The sequence below is a fragment of the Poecile atricapillus genome, chromosome 9 (genome assembly GCF_030490865.1).
Source record: "Poecile atricapillus isolate bPoeAtr1 chromosome 9, bPoeAtr1.hap1, whole genome shotgun sequence".
NCBI classification, from domain to species: Eukaryota; Metazoa; Chordata; class Aves; order Passeriformes; family Paridae; genus Poecile; species Poecile atricapillus.
The window spans coordinates 6356633-6369632 of record NC_081257.1 but is presented as its reverse complement, the minus strand read 5'-3'; the positions used below and the strand labels follow the sequence as shown (position 1 = coordinate 6369632).

The 13000-nt window shown below is 47.6% G+C and overlaps 1 protein-coding gene across 2 annotated transcripts in view; it reads left to right on the top strand.

The window, feature by feature from the left end:
- The first annotated feature begins 9562 nt into the window (after positions 1–9562).
- VGLL4 (vestigial like family member 4) overlaps positions 9563–13000 on the top strand; it is a 75316-nt gene continuing 71878 nt past the window's right edge. Inside the window, exon 1 of one of the 2 annotated variants that reach the window (XM_058845284.1) lies at positions 9563–9635. The gene's annotated coding sequence lies outside the window, so the exon portion shown is untranslated. Of the gene's footprint in view, positions 9674–13000 lie in introns of both variants that reach the window. The other variant, XM_058845285.1, reaches the window with a different exon arrangement.

The window sequence follows — 13000 nt, the reverse complement described above, 5'->3', positions numbered from 1 at the left end:
GCAAAGTTTATATTACAAAATGTGGAACTAGGGGATTTAAGCCACTTCCAGGTAAATCTGGAATTTTTTTAATGATGAAATACAGCTGCTAGCATTTCCAAGCAGCTTTCTTTTAGAAGCCCTTAAAAACACAGTTAAAGAGAATGTTCTGAATATTAAAGACACACTTAAAAGTGGGTTTTGGTGTTTCTGAAGGTGCTGGCTACTGAGACAGAGGTTCAGAACATTAGAGGGCAGTGACAAATCAGTGTGGTGTGAGATGAGCTAGCCTCACTCCCACAGTGAAACCCCAGTCTCCATGCTGCACCTTGCTGGCTGAGCATTCATCCCAGAGATAATGTTCTTGTGGGGAAAAAGGAAAATGGTGCAGTGCTGCTTGCTGTTTAGCAGCCAGTTAAGTGTTCTGGTGTGCAGCAGATGCTGTGTGGCGTCAGGCCCTGCCCAGCACTGAGCTGTTTGTCACTGTCCCTCTGCCAGGGGATCCCTCTGTGCCTGCACAGGTGGGACTTCACTGCACCTCCTGTAGCCTCAGAGTTGCTGGATACCCACTGCAAGGCTTGATCTGGCTTTATGAACTGATCACAGCAATATGAGAGGGCATTTCGTGCTCTTTGGAGGGAGTTTTGCCGATCCCAGCTCGATAGTTCCCAGTTCCCTCCATCCAGTTCCGTGCAGTTGATGCCCTGCCAGTATCCGAGCCTGTGCACTAAATCTTTGGGAGACGTAACAAAGTCCTTCCTCCTCATCCATATAGGCTGAAAACTGGATTCTGCTCTGTAAATCATTCATCCTGTGCTTTTTAAAGAGTGGCCTACCTTTCCCCTTGGGGCCACTGGTCTTGAATGTATTTATTTTTCTGGCAGAGAGCCACGAATGAATCATAGCCCTGAGCAGCTCGCTCTGAACTCCTCACCATTGTTAAGAGAATACTTGGGGCAATTGTTACAGAGCTTTGCTATGTAAAACTTTTAAGAGAAGAAAGATTGATTTCAGCCTTGTTAGCTGCTTTTGAAGTTCCCCACCAGTTGTGTGGAAATTATTTCTTCTGCTCATACAGCTGTAATCCACTAAAATAACCGGGGATTGTTGCACGGGAAGTGGGGACATGGGAATATGTTACTGCCTCTTTGTCCTAATGAGGTGTGGTTGTCCTTTCACCAAAACAAAGTCACTTCAGCCTTTCTTTCCATTTGTAACTTTCCTGTTTATACCTTCCTGCTCCATTTCCATACTTTATTGTTTCTCTTCTTGACTTAATTCTCGAGTCTTTCATTCTGTTCTTCAGACATCCCTCTTTTCTGCCTTGGCTTGTTCCACCATGGATATTGTTTCATGCTTCCTCCCCCTTTTTCCTGTGTAACAGAGCTTTCATTAAAGGCAACCAGGCAGATGATTTATTTCTGATGTCTTAAAAGGCTTCTTTGTAATGAAGAGCCTGGACCCAATCAAACTCCTGAGGGTTTGTGTAGGTGAGTCAGCAGCGTGGGCCTCAGTGCCTCTGACATCCACAATGCCAGGGGAGTGTGGAACAGCCTCCTGCTCCAGAGGGAATGAGCTGGATGACACAGGAAGAAGGGGAAATAAAAAAAAAAATAATAAAAAATTTGACTGCATACATAATCATTTGGCTGCTCCTGAACTCGGTTTGGAGAGGGCACAAAGCTGAACCACACAGGCTGCTGACCTCCATCAGCACATGGATGGCGTGTTCTTCATTGCTTGCACATTTCCCCTTTTTCCAAGTGTTGGAGCAGGGAGTTTCTCCAGGTGCCTGACTGTGGGACCTTCCAAATTCCATCTGTCTGTAAATGGAGAGCCTGTATTTCTCACCTGGGCTTTCCTGAGCCTTCTCTTTAGTTTTGTCACCAGATCAGAGCCAGCACTGCAGCCTGAGCACAAGGAACGTGCCTATAGGCAGCAGAGAGCTGAGCTGGGATCCCTTTCTGGCAGAAACATTTTGCAGCATCCCAGAGCTTCCTGATGTTTGCAGCAAACATCTGTGCCAAAACTGGGAAGAGCAAGATGGACACAGAGGCCAGGATTCCTGGGTGGCTGAGGGGGCTGGACCTTGTTCTTCGCACTGAGGTGGTAAAACAAGAGCCTGCCCTGACCAGGGAAAGTTCAGAATAAACACAGCCCTTGGTGAGTGGCCAGTGCAGGGGGATCTGAGCAGGGCTGTGACTCATGCCTTTTCCCAGCAATTAATTTAAAAATAGAATTGAAGTTGAAATATGCTTTGAAGGTCAGAATATCAGGTCAGTGTGTGTCTGATGATTTTTCTTGGGTAAGGTGTTGAGAGAGGACAAAGTATTCTTCATTTTCAAAGTCACTCTGCTGGCAATACAGTCTGTGTAGAAAATGAATTTTCTTTGTATTTTGTATATTGCAGGAAAAAGAGACATTACCTCCACATAGCTATTTTCTGCTCTGCTTTTTGTTTGAGACAACAGCTGCTCTGTCACGTTTGATACTGTGGTTTCACAAAGTTTTGCAGTGACCTTATTACCTGTTTATCTAGATAGAAATCTCCACCACAGTTGCTAACTGATCCTGAACTTAATAACTGCCTTAGGGAGAGGCAGCAATCACTTTACTCCTGCATGTTTTAAACTCTTACTCAGCCTGCTTCAATCAGAAATGTTTAGAAATGGATTGAGTTTTACTACATGAACAGGAAGCTTCAGACTATCCATTCTAAAATTATTCATGCGAACTCCAAATATTTTATTTACATCTTTAGTCTAAGAACTTCCATGTAATTTTTGCCTTCATAATCCAGCATTCTGCCAAATCCTTTCCAGCAGTGGTGGGGACTGTTTGGATGGTTATACACTATTTTTTCTGAGAAATAGAAGATCTTGCAGCTGCAAAGACAGACTGAAAATCTGTGCAAGTGTAGTGGGTAGAGAGGGTTTTTCCTCATTTTAAATTTGACTAAATTTGATCTTCAGGAGTTTGCAGCCACAAGAAGCAGCAAAAACTGACCAAAACCAAACACTCTTGTGTTCCTTCACTTCCCTTTGTTGTACTGAAACCTTTGAAACCCTTGAACCTGATATTTAAGATACCTCCCCATTTCAATTAAATAAGCCAAGTAAATAGTAAAACATCTCATTATTGAATGAATTTGTATTACTTCTCTACATGGGATCTCCTTAGCTCCATGGTGCCCTTGGTAAATGTGAAAGCTCATGTTCCCACACAGTGATTATTTGCTTAATCTCTGCCTCCTGCCAAAGCTTCTCCAAACCTCCTATTTTAAAATTCATAATGAGCATAAGAGGGGAGCATTCAGCGGCTTTTTTTATTTTTTTGGGTTTTGTTTGTGGTTTTGGTTTTTTCTTTTAATATTACCATCCTCAAGCTGTCTTGCTCTCAGCAGTGGTGAAGTGTCTGGCTCACTCTCTGTACAAGAGTGAGAGCCAAGAAGTTTTTCCCTTCCTAGGATGCTTCAAGAAGGGCGGACACAGAGCAGCTCCCAATGTCTGCCTCAGGATGCTGTCACAGTGCTTTGCCTTTACAGCCTGGGGCAAAGCTTTTCAAAACCAATTCTTTACACAAGAAATTCTAGACCTTTTTTTCTTTTTTCTCTGTTTCTTTCCCCTCGTTGCCTCCCGAGTCTGGGGTTGGGTGAGCTGGAGCTCATCCCTCACACCCCTGGTAACTCTGTCCCTGCAGCCCTGCATGAGGTCCTTGCCAAGGAGGAGACTGAGTCAGCAGCACTTTGGCAGTTTGAAGGTGAGTTCCCTGCAGACAACAGGAGATGATGGAATCCATCACTGCACTTTCAATTCTTACAGCATTTCAAAGTGGATTATGTTTAAGGGTTGTGCTTGCATGGCTGCTTTTAAAGTAAAGGCTTGGTTTGTTTTGCTTTATGTTTTTATTGTTTAAAGAATGTCTCCTCTCTTGTTTTTCTAGTTTATCTGTGGTTAATTTAGCAGGATTCCCTTTCCAGTGTAGAATTGAAAATTGCTCTGTTATTTGTATTAGAGAATCATAGGATAATTCAGGTTGGAAAAGCCCTCCCAGACCACTGAGTCCAGGCTGTGCCTGATCCCCACCCTGTCCCCAGCCCAGAGCTCTGAGTGCACATCCAGGAATTCCTGGGACACCTCCAGGGATGGGCACTCCAGACCTCCCTGGGCAGCCCCTGCCAAAGCCTGGCCACCTTTTCCATGGAGAAATTCCTGCTGGTGTCCAGCCTGGCCCAGCCTGAGGCCTTTTCCTCTTGTCCTGTCCCTGTTCCTTGGGAGCAGAGCACAACCCCTCCTGCCCTGTGAGCCATTTGGGGAAAAATCCCTGGAAAGGGCACATGTGGGAAGCTGAGGAGAGAGTCCACTTGTCCTGAGGAGATAGCTGACCTTAGTCCAGAACCCCCCAGTCACAGCAATCCCAAGTCCTCAGTAATTGGCAGGATCAGGCTGTTCCACTGTCCCAGAGGAGCAGTGTGAAAGTCAGGGTGGGTTTTTGCATCCAGCAGATGTGGCTGAGCTTGGTTCTTCCAGAATGATTCCATGTGCATCCTTGAGCTGATGGAGGGATATTCCAGAGGGCTTTAGACATCATTTGGTGCCCAGTTCCATCTGTCCAGTGACCTGCTGCTGGTGGCTTTGGTTTAGAAGAAATTCTGGTGGCTGAAGAACCTTTTCTTACAGCCTACAAATGTATGTATGTAAATGTATGTAAATTGTGTAACTTACCATGAATTAATGTGGGAACTCTGAAAATAATTTTGCATCTCACCTTGAGCTGCAATCTGTTTGTGATCTTAATGATCCCACTTGGACTGAAGTTCATCTGGTCCTGTGTGAGAGACAGGACACAAATCAAATAGGGAGGTAGATCTGTGATGTGGATATTTACTGCATAAGAAAAAAGTGCATAATGAAGAGATTACTCTGAGTATTTACCTTCAGCTGGGGATCACTGACTGTACTGACCTTTGCTTTACACTAAATTTGCCATTTGGAGTTCTGCTGTGAACCATTTGTGGTCTTTTTAGCAATGTTTAACAAAACTTTAACAAATTAAAACCAGTGGGTCGTGGCCAGGGGTTGCTTTTAATTTGTTCATCTGACACTCCTTTTGTATTTAATTTTTTTCAGCCACCTTGACTGTCTGCATCTTATGGGAACCTCCATGGGGTGAAATCTTTTCAGGAACAAAGCAAGCAAAAAGTACCTGTGGTTAAATGTTCTGAAAGAGCAGAGTTAGTGGTGTTCATGGTTCTGTTTGAGTCTGAAAGTATCTCATTGTTTGCCTGAAGATGATGCTGCTGTTCTGACCCTGCTCCAACTGAAATTATTCTGTCTCTTTTCATCTTCCCTCAGATGATGGGGCAGACAATTATGAAGAGGGCAAGCTTTGTCTTGAAGCAGGTAATAAATAACCATCTCCATCAATTTACAGTTTGGATCAACTTGTCTGGCTGGAATTACTGCAACTTAACACATTGTGGTGTAATGAATAATAAACTATCTTCAAAAAAAAATTAAATCTTAACGTATTTTGAATTTTGGGTGTGTTTTTATCTAAGGCAGCTCTGAGCTGCAGTGCAGCTGAATGTGGATATTTGCAGGGAAGGGTTTTAGATTCAGAGTTCAGGAGTGTTAACATTGCTGAAAATATGTTTGCTTCTGATGAGGCCACGTAATTTGTGTGTGATAAAACGTGCTTTGAGACTGATTTTAAAAGCTGCTGTCACTTGGTGTAAAATTAACCTGTTTCATTAAAGAAGGTGTGGCTAGATGGAAGCATGACTGGCAGAGATGGCAAAGCACTGCCATGCCTCACTAAACCTGGGACAAATAATGGAGGTTTGGGATAGCTGGGAGAAAATGTTTGTTTTTGGCACCAACTGCATCATCTTTGTGCAGAGTTTGGCACACCCTGAGCTCCCCTGCAGACTCCAGGGAACTTCAGGCATTCCTGGCTGATGGAAAAGAAGCATCTGTATGGTTGCTGTTTGCAAAGCAAAACAGGATGGCAGTAAGAAACTGGAAGAACTTCCCATAAATTCCATTTTTTTATATGCAGTGATGGCAGCTGGCAAATTCCTTCCTTAGATGGGCACCTAAGGAGAACAGAGCTTTTTGCAGCTCTACGCTTGCACTGTTGATTGAAGGCACACAACACTTGTCCCCTGCTGCTGCTCTCAGAAATGCCTGAAATCACTCAGAAATAGTTCAGACCTTTGTGTCCCGTGGTGGGGAACACTGCAGTCTGGCCCAAAAGTGAGATTTGTCACTGCTGGGGCCATGTGCAGGGAGGAACTTGCCCAGGGCATTTTTAACCAACTCTTATGATACTGGAAATGCTTTATTTTCTTGGTTGGCCATGGCACAGATGTCAGACAATTTCAGTAATAATTACAGGATTAATGATTGAGGAGGGTCTGTAGGACTAGGCCTACATCTCCCTGCAGACTGCAGTTTGCTAGAATATGGGGGTTTTGCCCTCTGGTTTCAGGACCTTTCCTGCCTCTACTGAAAAAAAAAAAAACCAAAAGAGTCTTAAAACGTGGTCCTGAGGCAGCTGAGATGCACAGCCAGCCACAATCCCAGCTCCCTCACGCAGGGGTTAAACCCTCTGTTGCATTGGCCATGCTTTGTGAAGAATGGGATTAACTTTTGGTGATTAATGTACACTTGGAGCAGGAGTGGCATCCCAGGATTGGCATCATACCTTGGGTGCCTTCCCTGGGTGCTGCAGCACAACTTTTATTTTAGTTCAGCTACAAACCCTCAGCCATCTTGGTGAGTTTTTGGGTTTCAGCAAAATAAATTTTTGCTGGTATCTGAGCCAGCAAAGAGCCTTTGATAACATTGGGTTGGAAAGTTCCTGCTAAATGAAAATCAAATTTTAACACAACAGAAAAACAAAATACAGCTCATCACCCAAGATTGGCTTTGCTTTCCTAATCTGTGCATTTGCCTGGTGAGCAGCCTCTGTTGAGTTCAGCAGCTCCACCAAGATTTTCTTGTGCTGTCTTAAGATCTGTTTTCCAAGATTCCCAACGTTTGACAACTGGCACTTCATTTTTTGGGGTTTTTTACAGATGTTGACACCTCACTGCAGTGGAAATCTGTAGGGAATGCATGGGGTCACTGTTCCCAGCCAGCTGATGCTCCTCAGGCTCCTTAAATGTTTAATTAATATCCTGTTCTAAAACTTCTGCTGGGAGCTGAAATAGCAGCTCCAAAGGATCGAAAGCTGTTCTGACCTCTCCTTTCTCAAGCTCCTCCTCATCCCAGGAGCTCTGTCTGGTTAAACAAAGAAACCCTTCCCACCTCTTCCCTCCAGCAGTTAGAAAAAGGAGTGGCAGACTTTTCTTCTCAGAGATACATATTAAAAAGTCTTGTAATTAGTCTGCAGCAATTAATTCTTGTGATATGTACCAAAGTCTAGTTCCGATCTTTTCTCAGCGCCTGTGGTTTTGTTTTCCATTTTTCATGGTATTTTTCTTGTCCAGCATCTTGTTTTTTCAAACAAGTTTTACATTACTGTTTTGACTACTGTTTTCCCAAATATTAGATCATGAAACTTCTCTTCTTGCTTGCTGGTAATGAAAATAATCTCCAGTAGTCTATTAATAAAATATCAATTTTTAAATTATATTGTTACAAATGTCACAGTGAAGGTTTTGCAACATGTATAAAATTATGTTCATCGTTGTTCTGACACTACATGCAGTTCATTTTTTTAATCAACTGAAGTGTTCCTATTAGATACCCTGAGCGTGTGGAGTCTAAATCTGGATTTAATTTAGGTTTGGAATGTGCTTTTGGCTAGCTTTTGGTGGCCCGGAGATCTCATGACCTGTCCTTGCAAGGATATGAAAATACTTCAGCGTCAGCATGATTTTGATGGGTTTTTAAATGGGAGCTGGACAGCACAGAGCCTTCCTGGGCTCTGGATCTTTCAAAGAATCCAAGTGCAGGGTGTGTGGGTTCATCCCCGGCCGCTCCCTGCCCGCACCTCCCACACCTCTGGCTGCACCTCTGGCTGCACCTCTGGCTGCACATCTGGCTGCACATCTGGCTGCGTGTGGGGGCTGTGCTCCCTCCACCATTTCGGGCAGAAATCCCACTTTCAGCATCCCAAATAAACCCTGCTGTGCCTTGGTGCTTCTTTTCCTCCAGCAATCGCAGTTGTGGTGCCTTTTCTGTCCCTGTGCCTTCGTTGTCACGGCGAGGGAGGAGGAGCTGGGCAGGAGAAATGCCCTGAGCAGAATTCCACGGGGACGCTCTCTATTTCTGCTGCCCTGTGCTTTTTTTGGGTTCCACCACGAAGCCCTAAGGCTCTTCATGGGGCTCGGGTTGATTTATTGTGCTTTTCCTTCCCTTTGCAATGCGCTCCGAGAGCCGCCCGAGGCCACCTCAGCTCCTTGCGAGGATAAAATGTGGGGACCCCTTTGCTGACGGCCGATGTTCAGTGAGGACAGCAGAGGATCAGAGAACCTTTCCCATATCCTCTCCCGCTCTGCAATTCATTTCTGCGAGCCTGGGAACAGCATTCCCAGCTTCTTCAGAGTGCCTTGGAGAACCCTCGCCTCGGCTTCGGGGAAGCGGCTCCTCCAGGTGCACAAACTGCCCGACAGCTCGATTTGATAACATTGCAGGCAAATTGATAACATTTGATAACAAAAGCAAGCCAAGTGTTAGCAAGACTTGCTGCTGAATTGCTGGGAAGCCTTGGCATGAGCGCTGCCGTGGGAATGGCCGAGGGGGGATGGTGAGAACAGGTGCGATCCCTTTCCAGCAGCGCGGGGCTCAGGGATGCTCTGCCCGCTGGAAATGACAATATTCCCATTTTGTGCAGCGGGGCCCTGCAGGGAGGAGCAGCCCGGTGACCACGAAGGCTCAGCTTTACTCTCACTCCAGTGAGTCCCATCGGGAGCGAGGATTCTGTAAAACCTCGCTGCGGGGCGAGCACAGAGCAGCAAGGGGCCTCACCGATTGCCGTCAAATCGTGCGGAGGATGCGGCTGTGACCCGCACCCTGCAGCCGGGCTGAGGCAGTGACAGCAGGCTCTGGAACGCGTCCCCCGTGCGTGTTTCGGTGCGGCTGGGGATACCGAGCCGCTTTGTCAGATGCTGCCGCAGAAGTGCTCCGTTCTTGAGAGAGTTGGTTTTTTTTGTTGTTTCCCTGTAGTTTTTCCTGCGGGGGGAGGAAGAGGGGTTCGGGCAGGGTGGCAGAGAAGCAGCGCTGTCCTCTCCCGTGCTCTCCTGTCCCCCCGGTGTCGCTTCCGGGACTCGAACCCTCGGCCCTCCCGGCCCGTGTCCCTCCTCCCGCGGGGGCGGGGCCGGGCCCGCGCGCGCCCTACCTGCGAGGATGTGACGTCAGCGGCTCATTACCCTAATTGCGCTGACGTCACGGGCGGGCGGCCAATGGGGGCGGGCGGCGCTCCCCACCTGCCCGCCGCAGAATTCCCTCATTCCTGGGATTCCTCGGCGGGCCCGCGCAGCCAGCGGGGCCGGGGGAGCCGGGGGAGCCGCTCCTGCTCCGGCCCGCACCGCCGCTGCTGCCTCCGCCGGCCCGGCCCGGCCCGGCCCGGCCCGGCCCGGCCCGGCCCGGCCCGGCCCGCGGGGCGCCGCGGCCACGCTGCCGCCACCGGCACCGCCCGGAGCGCCGGTGAGAGCGCGGGGACAGCGCGGGGACAGCGCGCACAGGTGGCCGCGGGGGCGGAGGGAGCGGCGCGGGCGGGACGGGGCTGGGACGGGGCTGCCCCGGGCCGTCCTCTCCGCCCGGCGGGGCTTTCCCCGCCGGAGCCGCGCCGGGCCGGGCGCTGCCGGCGGCCGGGGAACCTCCCGAGCCCTCCCGGCGGCGTCGGGATCCAGGGCAGGGAGCCGCCGGCCCCGGCTCCGGACGGGGGCTCGCCTTCCCCGGCTCCGGACGGGGGCTCGCCGGCCCCGGCTCGGGACGGGGACTCGCCGGCCCCGGTTCGGGACGGGGGCTCGCCGGCCCCGGTTCGGGACGGGGGCTCGCCGGCCCCGGCTCCGGACGGGGACTCGCCGGCCCCGGTTCGGGACGGGGAGCCGCTGGCCCGGCCCGGGCCGGCTCCCCTCGGCCGGCTGCAGGAGAATGAATGCCCCGGCAGGAAGGTGCCTGGCGGTACCCGCAGCACCGGGACTGTCTGAAACTCGCAGCTTGGCTCCCGCCCATCGCGTTGGTCCCGCAGGGAAAATCCCCGGCTCCCTATCGGTAGCAGAGGTGAAACCTTCCAGAACGCGTCCCAAGGGCGCTGTGAAGGCTCTTGGCGCTGCAACTTTTCTATTCCATTGGCAGAGATTTTTTATCTAGCCTTCAGCAGCGTGGTGTCCTGCTGCTCCCCAGGTGCGATCAGAACTAATGCATTCCCTGAGTTAAGCTGTCCACGATGCCCGTGCAGCCCTTTCCTGAGAGTGGATCAATGGGAATTTAACACCCGTTCCCACTGGCACGGGAGAATCCAGCTCGCTTCCTTTCTGCTCTGTTGGTGCTTCAGGATTATCAGGAAAAAGAAATAATGGCCCTTTAAAAAATTGCACCAAAGAGGACTTGGCTGATGAAGAGTTCCAGGATTTCTCCTGCAAGGTGGTTTCTCTGATTAGTTTTTCTCTGTCTTTAGAACAGAGAGTTGTTTAAAGAGTATTCCTCGTGGAGAAACAAACTGCAGTTTAGGAAACCCGAGTGAGTGAAACTCTTTGCAGGCAGTGATGCTGAGAACCCTTAGATCCAAGACTCTAAAATTGGGCAGCAGTATCCATCTCCTGCCTTAATAATAAACTTTTTTAAGGCTCTTCTCCAGACTTGAAGGCCCTTTATTTGTATTTTCCTATATGGACTTGTGAGATTTCTCATGTGGAATGCGTTTTGCCTAAATTCCCTACATCTCTTCTTATTGATCCACAGTTATACTCTGGTTATTGGGGATCAGGCTATGAGGCTTTTTGGGTTCAGTTACAAGAACTTTAAATCACAAGAGGTAGATGTGAGCCCTTAACTCTCGGTAGAATTTGGGCCTGCCTGCTGTACATCTGCATGTTCCTAATAATGAATTGGGCTGGAGCAGTGGCTGCTGCATCCCCAGCACACAGAGGGGAGCAGGGATGGATGTTTTGGTGCAGGATGCTGCTCCTTCTCTGCTCAGGAACCCCTCTGTGGGATGGGCTCAGCTTTTACAGCCACCCTAGAGCAGGAACTGGGCCAGAGCTGAAGTGATGAGCACCCACAGTGCTGCTGAGACCTGACTCAAATAGGATAGAAAACATTTGTACACCCCTTTGGGGCAGGTTAATTAAGGGCATTCACATCACAAACCATCAGTTTCTTATTTACATAGGAGCAGCTTTGATAACCTTCTCAGCAGCTCCATATTGCTGGGGTTAATTGGTTTGTTTCCAGACACACCTGGAAGTTTTCTGTTGGAAAAGGGACCTTTGGTTCAGCTCTCTCTCCTGTGGTTAAATGTTTCATAAGGTGTTTGCAGCAGATTGTGTAACACATAGGATGCTCTGAGGGATCTTGTAGCTACAAGACAAGGTCAGCTTGGACTTTCCCACCTTAAATTTCTTAGCTTTGTTAGCTTTCAAAAATTACTAATAGCTTGCTTCTTAAAATATTGCTTTGTTAAGGGGGATTTGTGCAACAAGACAGCAAAAAGCACAAGGTAAAATACCAACGCTCTGCTTTAAGCTTATAATTTTCTGTGTGATGAGTTAAATCATTGTTTCTGTTTGAAGATTTGCCTGTTCAAACACATTTTCCACGTGCATAACAAGCATGGTTTAAAAAACTGCCAAAGTAGGGGATAAATACTTTTTTTTTTTTTTTTTTATAAGTGGTATTCAGCCAAATAGCCTGGACTTGGTCTCAAGGTTTTGAGTTGTAAATGCAGGGGTTAATCAGTGTTATTTGGTAATCTTGATCTAAAGTGTGAGCACTTAGACATTTCACATTTTAACATTTCACATTTTAATGTTTCACATGGGTATTTTGAGCACAGGATTTTTCTGTCCACAAGCAGAAGCTGTGGTCCAAACACAGCTAAAGAAATTCAAAATGTATTGTGCCTATCTGGGAAAGTTATTAATTACAACATGCTTATAATTTTTTTCATTCATGGGGCAAACATGCTGTTCTCTTTCCTGTCATAAAGAATAAACTGTATTTATCTATTTTGTGTTGAACTTCTGCCTTCTCTTCCTTCCCTTTGTGGATTTACTGATTGTGCTGATCAATTGTGTTTGGATTTCCTCTTGAGTTTCACTTTCTTCCATTGAAACCAGCAGAGTCTGTTTCTCTTTGGATTCTTTTTGTGTTCATTTCTGGGTATGAATCTGGGCAGTTTTGGGCCTGTCTCTCCCTGGGTGGGAGCTGCTTTTGACCTATTTGACCACTCTTTTCAATTAATCTTGTTTTCCCTCTACTTGTGTTTATCTACACTTTGGTCTTGATGGTTCCTCAAGTGTTTTGTTATTCAGGAATTGCTTTTTCATTGTTATCATTAATGGGCTTTGTTTATTAATCCTGCTCTTCTCCCTCCAACCTTCTATGTATGATTTGTCCAGATGGGAATTCAAGTTCCAGGCTTTTCTGTCCCTCGTGGAAGGGCTCAGCCTTTCTCTCCTGGCAGGGTGCAGATGTTGGAGGATGGTTTTGGTGTTCCTCAGGTGTTTGCAGAGGCTGTGCTGCTGTTCTGTCAGTCCCACTGGAATGCAGGCATTGTCCTGCCTGGGACTTCTCTTGGGGATTTCATTTCCCAATTGTGTCAAAATTCTCCTTTTGTCTTGCCTGCACTTGTGTCTGTTGTTCTCATCACCCAGTTTTGTCCTTGTTTTTGGCACCTGACTTCAGGTCTGTCCTAGACCCATCCTAACTCTGTGAGATCCCTGCCCAAACATCATCTTTGTTTCTCTTTCCTTTCTCTCTCCCTTTGCCATTCCCTCTTCTTAAAAACTCAAATGTGGAGTTCTCCTCTTTATCTCACGTCTTTCCTGGCATCCCCCCTGTGAGCC